A 12,882-nucleotide genomic window follows, 5' to 3' on the forward strand; every position below is an offset into this window, starting at 1 on the left:
AGCTAGCCTGCAATTATTGAGACTCCGTAACACTGATGTTCGACCCGTCTCTCTGCTTGCTGCTCTCTTTTTGCTCTGTGCAATGAGGTGGAAATGGAAAAGGCGGGATATCCTTGAATAGTGACTGACATAGCGATTTGCCAATCCGTGTAAGCATCCGTCTACTTGGGCCTGACTTGGGCCAACAGATGCTATGCTATGATTGGTGATTGGCCAGTCAGCGTTAGAGGGGCGCGGCTTGGATGCATTCATCCAATCATTGACTGTTTCTATGCTATCATCTTCTGCATTCGCTGCCTTGGTGCTAGCATTCAAGAGTGTGTACACCAACGGTTGAAAACCTGACGTCTGAAGATGAAAAGTTTTTAACTTTATGCATAAACAATGGTGAGTGGTCCGTGTATTATCCGTTCAACGGTTGACCGTTCATTCCTTTGACTTTGCAAACGAAAAGTAAATCACCAAGCCCGTGTCCACGTGTGCGCATCGTTGCTAGAGTCCACCTAGCTAACACACCCGGTGTAGGTAGCTAACCGGATCTGCTCGGCCGATCTATCCATCAGCTAGCTAGCTAGCCAACTTATATAGATTCTAAATATGTGGTTAGTTTATCAAAAGAACCCCATTTTAATCCCATTTCATAGATTGCTGGCTTTTTATAGGTTTCAATGGAGGTAGCTAAAGTTAGCTTGTTATGCATTGTAATTAACGTTAGCCATTTTAGCTATCTAGCTAGCTGACGGACAGATATATCCATCAACTACCTAGCTAGCTAACTCAGCTGATGTTTAGAGAAGGGTCCAACTGCACTGTCGAAGATTGCGGTCTGGGGTCCCACGCTTGAGGTCCCTCATGCGTGAGGCGACGTCACAGTACTACAGACAAACAGGTACTAGTACTACTACAACTACAGACAGACAGGTACTAGTAGTAGTACTAGTACCTGTCTGCCTGTAGTACTACTACAGACATGTAGTACTACTATAGACAGGTACTAGTACTACTACTACTACTGTCTGTAGTACTGTGTACGTCACCTCACACCTGGGGAACCTCAAGCCTAATGTTGGCTAGCTAGCTAAATATATAAATATAACTAAATATCAGTGGCGATTGCTCCTATAAGCCAGGGTAAGCCTGGCTTACCCATACAAATCCAAATAAAACTTGTTTTTTGCGCCTTCTTTCAGTGAAAGAGGGCACGGAAATCTACTTTCAGACTGTTTTTGACTTAAATGCGTCTTGTATTCTGCCATATCGCTTCATTTTCATCCGTGTTTAGCGTTTTGGTAGTGCTCTGTCTCCCCCTACAGTCCTCATGAAAATACAGTCCACGTTACGGTCCGTTGACAGCTGTCTGACTAGCTCGTCATTCACTTAACATTGTAGGCCAGGTGAAATGATTCTGGCTTACGAAAATCAAGGCCGAATGAAAAATAAACTAATTAAATTAGCCCACACATACAAAACCGCGAATAATGTCATCATCAGTTGAAATGTAACCTAATCTGTCATTTGTCAAAATGCTTAAAAGTGGGTGTAGGGTAAGCAAGTTCTGAAAGTGCTTACATTGGAATTCCCATTGACGTTTTAACATTGGGACGGTTTATCCAATCAAAACTTGTCATGACTGTCCCGTCATTCACGTCACCTGTCAATCACATTACCCACTTTAGCAATCTAGCTAGCATCAATGAACATGGAAGACGGAGATATTGAGTATTTGTTGAAAGTTGATTCCAAAATGAAGTGGATTAAACGAGTTTGGGTTACGATATTAGGTAGGTCTTTTGTGATTAATTACCAGTTGTTATGGCTGTGCGTTTTGCTTTGCCTAGATTTAATCAGCACTCGAGAGCGTGAACTTTTCTTCCTGGAGCGGTGGGTGGGTTAATAGGCCTAGTAGGCTAGTAGTAGCCTAAACACTGATTAGTGAAGTAGGGGCGTAGGCTATTGAGTGCTGTGCCCTAAGGGGGTGTATTTTATCATCCTGTCCTGTATAGTCAGCCAATGCAGCAGGAGAGAAAGCCATGACCCAGAAGGCATTCTGGGAAACCTTCTTGGAGAAGCTTGCCGCAGCTGGGTCTCCCTCCACAGCCACACCGCAGCCCGCCCCCCCTGCTCCTCCAGGTGCCTCACACAAGCCACGGTACTTTGCCACAGATGGTGCCACAGATCAGCGGAGGTGTGCACTCTGTCATCAGAGGACGGCAATAGGTTGCAGCACCTGCGATGTGTCAGAAGCTTATGCTTCTGTCATTATATGTCAACATGACTTGCATATAATCTAAATAGTGCATATGAAACCTCAAAGGGTTATCTTTCATTAGAGACCAATATTGTTTGTAGGTGAAGGGGTTCAGAAGGTGTTTTGTTGAGGCGGGGGCCGAGGCAACTCTTCTTCAAGGTTTCTGCCATGTTGTGTTATGTCTTTCTCCTGTCTTGGTGTCTCTTGTCTCATGTCCTTGGCAGAGGACAGATGGATGATGAAGAAAATAGAACAGGTTGGAGGTAAACAGTTTTACTCCTGACTTGTTAAGGCAGGGTCCATTTGCCTTAAAAAGATGTCTGCGCTCCCAGAAAAAGTTTAAATGCTCAATGAAGCGCACTGAATTGATGGTGCATGCTGTTGACAGCCATGTGTTCAGTGCCAATAGTCTGCTGAATCTCTCATCCCCTCTTCTGACTGGTGGTAGAGGACCACTGATAAACAGCTAAGCTTTCAGAGAACTGACTGTGTTCAAAAGATCAATAAAATCTTGTTTAAGAACTTCAGACTGCTGTTTTACAACATCTAGGGCACTATGTGCACTATGATGTTTTTAATAGCTGGATATATAGCCTCGATATGCAAAATTCTTTCTATCATGTCAGAGACCATATCCTTGGGAAAGCAGAGTATTTTGGTGTTTTTACTACACATGCTTCTTACATCTTTTACAGTAAAGTCGCCCACAATCAAAGTTTGAGGCCCAGTCATTAGCTTTCCCTATAGCCTTTTAGTTTCTGATTTACTCTCAGTCCTTACCCTGCTGTGTGAAGATGAGATGTGCCAGTCAGTCATATCACAAATCTCCAGGCACTGGGCTCTGCCTGTTACCCATCCTATCCCCTATACCCTATCCCACTTCCCTGGGAAATGATTTACTCTTAGGTTTTGCACCAATAGAGCTCCAGGGACGACTACCACTTGTAGATGTATTACCCAGTACACAGCTTTCCTGTTTCTTGGTAGTCTTGTTGGTGCTAATTAGCCACTTGTTGGTGCTCTTGTCCACTGTTTTTAATCCATAGTAAGGTGGTGTCATTAGTTAGTCAGTTAGTCCATTGACTTCAACGCTCACTTCTAACTGGTTAATTTTGGTTTCCAGCACTGTAATCTTCTGCAGAAGTTTGTGGAAGTCCTCTGTGGGGAATGGGGACATCTTGCTGCCACGCTCACGTTATCGTGAGGAGGTAATAACATGTTGAAATATGGCAACAGCCTACTATATCTACAAAAAAATTACAGTCCCGGTGATTAATAAGTATCCAGGAGCCGCTGCTCATAGATTCTAATGGAATAAAAGATAAAATATCAGCAGAAAAATACAAGCAAAGGTGAGAGCAAGCAGCAAAATGCACTGTGCGAAAGCAGGAAGCAGGTATGTCTAACACTGGGTCTGCACATTGTTAACGGTCGGCTTCGAGGGGGCTCCTTTGGTCACTACACACACAGCTCTCCTCTTGGCAATAGCACAGTCAATTATAGCATCACAGACACAGACCTCTTCTGTCTGAGAGCATTCACAGTCAATCCCTTCAATCAATCAATCAATCAATCAATCAATCAATCAATCAATCAATCAATCATATTATCATAATACAATCATTATACAAATAAAGCTTTGATTGATTGAATCCCTTAACACTCTTATCTGACTGCCATATTACAAGTATTCAACCTGGAGTATTGGACATTTCCCTGAAATCTGGAGCAAAGGAATTATCACACCGATCTTTAAAAAATGGGAATAAATTTGACCCAAATAATTCCAGAGGTATATGTGTCAGCAGCAACCTGGGGAAGTTAATCTACAGCATCCTAAACAGCTGACTGCAGGACTTCCTCAGTGAACACACTGTCCTGAGCAAGAGTCAGATTGGATTCACACCACAACATCCAACTACATACCATATCTACACCATCCACACCCTCATTAATAAACATGTCCACCAAAACAAGAACAAAAGTTCTCGTTTTGTAGATTAAAAAAAAAGCATTTGACTCAATTTGGCATGACGGTCTGTTCCTGAAATTAATCGAAATATATGTTGGGAGTGAAAACCTTATTATATAATTAAAGCAATGTATACAAACAATACATGTGCTGTAAAAGTTGGCAATATGGAAACAGATGTCTTCCCCCAAAATAGAGGGGTGAAACAGGGCTACAATCTCAGACCCTGTTTAACATGTATATTGATGAATTGCCCAAATGACAAGAACAGTCAGATATCCCTGGTCTCACCCTCTCTGCCACAGAAATTAAATGTCTACTTTTTACAGATAATCTAATATTGCTTGCTCCATCTAAGGAGGCATAACGACAGCAACTGGATCCCCTGCAAAACTTGTCCACATCTGGAAAAGACTAGAATTATGGTCTTCCAAAAACTACCCAGGTGTCAGGGAAACCCAAATACGTTCTTCATGTGCCCCACTGACATAGAACACATACACACAGTTACACATATTTGGGACTAAAAATGACCTCTACAAGAAATTTAAATCTGTCTCTTAATGATCTCAGAGACAAGGGAAGAAGGGCTTTCTATGCTATAAAAATATTCATACATGAATATAGAATCTGGCTCAAAATATTCAAATCTATAATTGAACATATTTTACTGTATGGTAGTGAAGTGTAGGGTCCTGTTGGAAATCAAGACTTTGAACAATGGGAAAAAACAGCCAATCGAAGCTCTGCACATTGAGTTCTGCAAGAGAATTCTCAGAGTCCACAGGGACACCCCCAACAATGGATGCCAAGCAGAGCTACCTGTAGGCCAATTCCCCCTTCTAATAAGGATACAAAAAATAACAATTAAATTCTACAAATACCTAAAAACAAGTGACCCCAACTCCTACCATTACAAAGCTCTCCATTGTCAAGAGGAAAACATAGAGACGAGTTCCCTCAGCCAGCTGGTCCTGAGGCTCACCTCCTCTAACAGCACAAGGCCTCCGGACAGCCCTCACAAACTTCAATGCTAAACAGACAGTCCATGGTGGCAAACTATCTGAGTGCTGTGACTGATGAGAAACTGAGAAAGACACTAACTATGTACAGACTCAGTGATCACAGCCTGGCCATAGAGACTGGCCGACACAGGCAGACCTAGCTGCATAGAGAAGACAGACTGTGTCAGCTCTGTCCACAGAGACCTGACTGTCCAGAGAAGACAGACTGTGTCAGCTCTGTCCACAGAGACCTGGCTGTCTAGAGAAGACAGACTGTGTCAGCTCTGTCCACAGAGACCTGGCTGTCTAGAGAAGACAGACTGTGTCAGCTCTGTCCACAGAGACCTGGCTGCATAGAGAAGACAGACTGTAGCCATGTTTCCATGCACTTCGAATTGTGTGAGGATCGCTAAAAATATGAATGCGAATAAAGCCGGTGAACGTGCATTTCCATCTAGAGCTTTAAATCGGATAAAGAATTTATCACAAAAGACTTTTATCGAACAAGAGAAAATCCGATGAGATCGACAGTACAAACCTTTTGTAGATTTTCATGATTTTTTATCGAATTTTACTGTTTCCATTTTTAATTCGATATAACTTAATTCGCATAAAACGTGTGGATGGAAACATGACTTGTGTCAGCTCTATCCACAGAGAGAGCTGGAGACAAAACAGTTCCTGCTACAATGTAGAACATATGAAGATATTAGAACAGTTCTTCACAAAAAGTAAATATATATATATATAAAAAAAACTTTGATACACTCTCTGACCAGACTAAAATGCAACAGACTTGGAAAACACATTGTCAGTGCCATTGAAGCAGCAAGATATGTGAGTGCATGTCACAGCCTAAGGGAAAACCAGCACAACATCACATAACAATCTCCTCACAACTCACACTCTGCCTTTTCATTTACTCCTCTACTTTTGTGGGTCGTTTTTCTTTGTTTATGAATTTATCTATTTTACATGACATTTGATACATTTGATTTTGTATTAATTTTGTTAATTATCTCTTTATTGATCTTATTACCTATCTATCTGTTAAATGTACTTCTTTGTTATTCTCATGTCATTATTGAATTGTATTATCCTTGACGCTTTGGCAATATTGTTCACCTGACATTCATGCCAATAAAGCATAGTGAAATTGAAAATGAATTGAGAGAGAGAGAGAGGGGGGGGGGTAGGGAGATGGGGGAGGAGAGTTGAGGTGGGGAGTTGGTGAGGCACTGTGGTCATCGGTAGCCAGGTGGCTGCCCTTCCCCAACACCCTCCTCTCCCCTCATCACAGCACAGCCTCCTCACCAAACACAACCACCCTCAGTTTTTGACACTCCAATGCTTTCTCTCCCTCTCTCTCTCTCTCTCTGGCTTAACTCACGTCTGGGACCAGGAAGTGTTAAAGTGGGGTCCACAGGAGATGCACTTATCCAGAAGGGACCCTTGTTTGTGTGTGTGTGTGTGTGTGTGTGTGTGTGTGCGTGCTTGTGTGTGTGACCACCGTGCCTCATCAACACCCCACCTCAACTCTCCTCCTCTCTCTCTCTCTCTCTCTCTCTCTCTCTCTCTCTCAAGTCAAGTCAAGGCGCTTTATTGGCATGATGGTTCATAAAACATGTTGCTGAAGCAGAAAGACAATATAAATAGTGAATTAACCAATAATTATGTAGGCTATGTATGTATGTATGTTTATATGTATGTATGTATGTATGTATGTATGTATGTATTTATGTGTATAACCTAGATATATAAAGTACAAAAATGCCAGAGAAAAAAGAAAACAATGATTCATAATTAACATTAATATTAATAATAATACACAAAGTGCATAATTAACAGTAGCCTAATTAACAGTATTATAGAGCAAATCTGTGTAGTATTACATTGAAACAGACTAGCGTTGTGACATGCAGTTACACATTCCCCTGCCTGTTGTGCAGCAGTACTCTCTTCTCCAAGAAGAGTTTTGGCTAGTAGGTCATCTGGAAGGGTGAAGAAATGTGCTATTTCTTGGTCGAATCTTGACATTTTCTATCAAGTAATCTGTAGCATTCCAGTTTATAAATTGATTGGATTTCTTTTTTCCACATTTCAATATATCTTAGTTTATTATACACTATACTCTCTCTCTCTCTCTCTCTCTCTCTCTCAATTCAATTCAATAAGCTTTATTGGCACTAAATACGCAGTACATGAATATTTTCAACGGATACAACTAATTAAATAACAAACAACACCACAACCACAGCCAACACCACCACCACCAACAACAACAACAACAAGAATAACATATGATAACAGCATTGTACTCGTTATACAAATATATACAAATAATTAATGCTGTAATAAATGGTAATAATAATAATAATCACAATGTGTTTATATATATTTGTGTGTGTGTATGTGTGTGTGTGCGCGCGTGTGTGTGTGTGTATGTGTGTGTGTGTGTGCGCGCGTGTCTGTGTGTGAATATATGCATGTGCCCTCAGGTTAAAGCATTTCAGATTAAGAGTAATTAGTAAAGAAATCTTATTACAATTTAGAGAAAGTAATCAGTAACTTTCCTTGATGACCTTTATTAAGTAACTTGTCCAACACTGCACCTGACGCATGCAGGATTGTCCATGTTTACATTTCTGCATTGTACTTTCACAGTGTATGTAAAGGTAATGATGGAGTATGTTTAAGACATACATCTGCTTTTCAAAGGTGGAGACATTTCACTGCACAGCATATGTGTGCTTTACCCCACAGCATTGTACTCATTATACAAATATAAACAAATATTTAATGCTGTAATAAATGGTAATAATAATAATCACAATGTGTATATGTTTATTTGTGTGTGTGTGCATGTGTGTGTGTGTTTGTGTGCGTGTTTGTGTGTGTGTGTTTGTGAATATATGCATGTGCCTTTGCAATTTGTGGTCACTGAGCGTGTACTTGGTTTAGGATTTCTATCTCTGAAAGTAGAGATATATTCTGACAATTTATAATCTATTTTAAGGGCTGATAACATTCTAATCTACTTTGGCTTTTAGTTACATCCAATGTTCCAAATAGGTTTCGTTACATTGTGTTATATAATGTATGTATACAAAGCAATCCTACAATAACTGCCTAATTGCCTAATTTCCCTTATTTCATGGCGATCACTCATTCATCAGACTAGGTCTCAGGACTGGTTGGTTCTCCAGGTCGCTTGTGTCAACACTGAATTAGGAAAGACTGCCTTCAGTTATGGCACTCCCAGGGCATGGAATGAGTTCCAGGAATCTTAGAAAATGGTCAAAAGGTCAAAGGTTACAATCTTTTTCACGGTGGCTACTGACAACCCTGGCCATATCCACCCTGGGCCAGCCCACGCCCCTCCCTCGGGGCGTCTCCACCACTCCGTCTCCCCGCTCCGCGGCTCACCAGCGCTCTCCGCCTCCGCTCCGGCCCCGCCACCAGCCTGCCTCATCCCTCCAGCCACTCCTGACAACCCTCGTCCCTCAGGTCCTCACACGCACATATACAACACACCAGTCACTGATACCCATACTGACACCACACTGCACCCACGCACCCCTCTGTTTTACACATCCCATTTCCTACTACACACACACATCCATACATTCCCCTCCATTAGTTTGCACCACCCCTTTTTGGTTGTGGCAATCGTTTCTCCCTCCCTTATTATTTTAGGTGTAATAAACGGCCACAAGCCAAATCAGTCCTGCCTCTCTGTCTGTCTGTCGGGGTTCTCACTGCACGGCTCATTGCCTAACATGATTAATGTTATGTGAGACAAGTAGGCTCAATAGCTAATGCATCTAACTCTACTCAAAGTACTGTAGTTAACAGGTATCTTACTGGTCTTCTTATTATCAGCAGCATTGCTATATTTAGTAGATGGGCTAGTATCAGTGTAATGTTATCCATCCAGCCAGTAAAAATACCAGTGGAGCCGCTAATAAATAAGGATTGAACAGGGTGGACAACACAGGATCTTTAGGGTCCCATGTCTGGGCTTTAGGTCCAAAAATGACTAAATCCGCCCCTGGGTGTGAAACTGGTCAGAGTGTGTCTGAGAGGGGGCAGTTAGTCTCAGCACCAGCTGACATAGTGGACTCTTTTCTGGGCTCAGCTGTTGGATTTGGATGGCTTTGGAATGGTGTCTAGGGGGCTGAATTTAAAGTCGCACTGAAACGGACGTTTGAGATCATCTAACTTCCGTAGTTTGACGTATTTCCGACGCAAACAAGCTATGAGGGTGGGACATATGTTTAGAGGAATTTGATTGGAACATTGACAAGTGGACAGGTTTTAAGAACTTTAGACAGATTCGATAGAAGGATAGCGTTGATTGACGGGTGGATGTCGTGAGATTATTGGCCTAAAATCTAAGGTATCTGTTGTCGTCATTGCACGTGACCTACCGTTTTCCAGGAAGTAAGAAATTATATACTTTGATATAAGATTACAACAAAAGTAGAATTTTGTAAATTGTTTGGCATACATCGTTGAATAGGTGAACACTATGACCAATTATGTGAACCAAAATGGGACAGAAAGCTTTTTTCATTTCAGTGCGACTTTAAGGTGGTTAAAAAAAATGGAGGGCTCTCTTTTTAATGTTAATTATTAGTGGGTATCTGCCTAATTCTGCTCTACATGCATTTGTTGGTGTTTTTCTCTGCATCTGTAAAATGTCTCTCTCTCTCCCTCCACCTCAACCTCTTCACCTCTTCTCTCAACTTCTCTCTCTGCCTGTTTCAAGATCTCCCGGCACCCACGGTGTGTGTGTGTGTGTCTGATCCAGCAGGAGCCAACATCCTACTCTTCCCAGACCCCCTTCACTGCTAATGAGAGCCCAGAGTGGACAGAAGTCCCACAGAGCTGAACTGGCCACAATGAAGAAAAACACACACACACACACTCTCTCTCTCTCTCTCTCTCTCTCTCTCTCTCTCTCTCTCTCACACACACACACACACACACACACACACACACACACACACACACACACACACACAGCAAGGTAGGAGAGACGGTGCACCGAGGAAAGCTAACAGCAGTATGTTTGAGATAAGCAGCCAACGCCCTGTATTCCCCTGTGGAGACAACTGGAGCTGATTGCAGTGAGGACCGCCTGCTCTTACACTGGTACTGGATGACTACAGCATCACATGACTGATGCCACCTGGACAGTGTTGGGAGTAAGTGATTACAAAGTAACAGATTACTGTATTCAAATTTCCTGTAATTTATAATGTAAGGGATTAGAGATTTGAATGTTCAGTATCAGATTACAGATACTGACCTGATTAATTGATCTACTTACACGCATGCTTGCTCCCTTTCATGTGGTTGATATGCACATGTGGTCTCTGCAGTCGTGACTCAACTGTTTATGTCATCAGGGTTGAGATGTGCTAAATGATCAGATTTTCTCATATCTATTATGATCTAAAGACCAGCTCAGTGGCCTTGTGGCTAGAGTGTCCACCCTGAGATTGGGAGGTTGGGGAGGATCCCTGGCCAAGTCATACCAAAGACTATAAAAAAAGGGTACCCAATGCCTCCCTTCTTGGCACTAAGCATCAAGGGTTGGATTGGGGGTAAATCCCTTTGACATACTAGCGTCATGTCCAGGGGGTGTACTTGTACATCAAACTGCCTCACGCTAAGGAATCAGGAGATAGGCTCCTGCCCTATGGGCCACTAGGCTGGAGAACCATAGGTTATCAAGGCTACTTACTTACTTACTTAGTTACTTACATTATAATCTAAGATGCAAATTGATCATAGATCAGCACTTCTATGATTCGGGTAAGGAATGATCTGGTTTTAGAAAGTAACTCAAAAGTAAAGTAATTAGTAATCTGATTATGTTTCAGAGAGAGTAATTAGTAAAGCAATCTTATTACATTTTAGAGAAAATAATCAGTAACTTTCCTCGATGACCTTTATCAAGTAACTTGTCCAACACTGCACCTGACGCATTAAGGATTGTCCATGTTTACATTTCTGCATTGTACTTTCACACTGTATGTAAAGGTAATGATGGTGGATGTGTAAGACATACACCTGCTTTTTACTGCACAGCATATGTGTGCTTTACCCCAGTTTTCATCAGGGCTGTAGCCATGGAGTCAACATTGGGGGGGACCAAATCCTAGCTATTGAGTGTAGACCTCCAACCCTGTAGGGGGGGTCCGGGGGCATGCCCCCCCGGGAGAAATGTTTTAACATTGTTAATTTAAATGCATCAATTTGGCGCACTTTGAGAGCAAAATCAAGAAGCCATAGCAATTTAATCATCGGACCACATTTGGTTATGAATGGGGATGGCAAAGAAGTAAATCATGGTAAACAAGACGGGACTTTAATGAATACAAATCAATATTAAATAGCATCCAGTGTCGTGCCCAGTCTTTTTTTTACTGAAAATACAGGTAACACCCTGACAAACAACTCAATGTGCCAAAGACCACATTTCCATCTACTGTACAAAAGACTATTTAATGCAACATACTGTGGGAAATGAGCCCTTAAAAAATGTCAGTTCTGAAAAAGAAAAATCTGGGGGGAAAATAATACCAGTGGAAGCTGAAATGACTGCAGTTGCTAAAAGGAGCCAGCTGACCATCATCTAATAGAGATCCCTCAGAGATGGCAATCATGAACGAGGCTTCCCGTCTGACATTAACAGCTGCCACACACCAGGGCAGAGGGCCTCTGAGCACAGCGCAAAACACAACGGCGTTCGAGTTTTATTTTGAATGAGGAGTCAAAACTTTTGATAACCAGTGGCGTCTGGTGGGTCCTAGAAGGTTAAGCCAGAACCAACAAAACACGCGCGCAGCGTGCACAATTTTTTGGGGGGTGCACTTTCAAAGCATGCCCTGATGGGTTTCACAGCACCAGAAGGGCACTTAGCATTGGCATTTTTATATGTAAAAAAACATACAGGAAAACTACAGTAGCCTAAGCTACTGATGTTTTTTAACATGTCAACAAAGGCCAATAATTTGACAGTGAGCAAATAAGCGGGCAATATTTAGGCCGAAACAACCAAGCTTTTAGGTACACACTAAATAAACTACATAGGCATTATTTGACAACAATGGCCAAACACCACGAAGAGGAATGACAGAACGATAAAATACACCCCCTTATGGCACAGCACTCAATAGCCTACTCACCTACTTCACTAATCAGTGTTTAGGCTACTACTAGCCTACTAGGCTACTAGGCCTATTAGCCCACCACTCCAGGAAGCAAAGTTCACACTCTCTAGTGCTGATTAAATCTAGGCAAAGCAAAACACACAGCCATAACAACTGGTAATTAATCCCAAAAGACCTACCTTATATCGTAACCCAAACGCGTTTAATCCACTTCATTTTGGAATCAATTTTCAACAAATAATGAAGATCTCTGTTTTCCAGGTTCATTGATGCTGCCAGTAGCTAGATAGCTAAAGTGGGTAACGTGATTGACAGGCAATGTGAATGACAGTGGGACAGTCATGACAAGTTTTGATTGGATAAAATGTCCCAATGTTAAAATGACAATGGGAATTCCAATGTAAGCACTTCGAGAACTGGCTTACTCTACGTCCACTTTTAAGCATTTTGACAAATTACAGTTAAAGTTACATT

Source organism: Borostomias antarcticus (assembly GCF_949987555.1).
Source record: "Borostomias antarcticus genome assembly, chromosome: 1".
Taxonomy (NCBI): Eukaryota; Metazoa; Chordata; class Actinopteri; order Stomiiformes; family Stomiidae; genus Borostomias; species Borostomias antarcticus.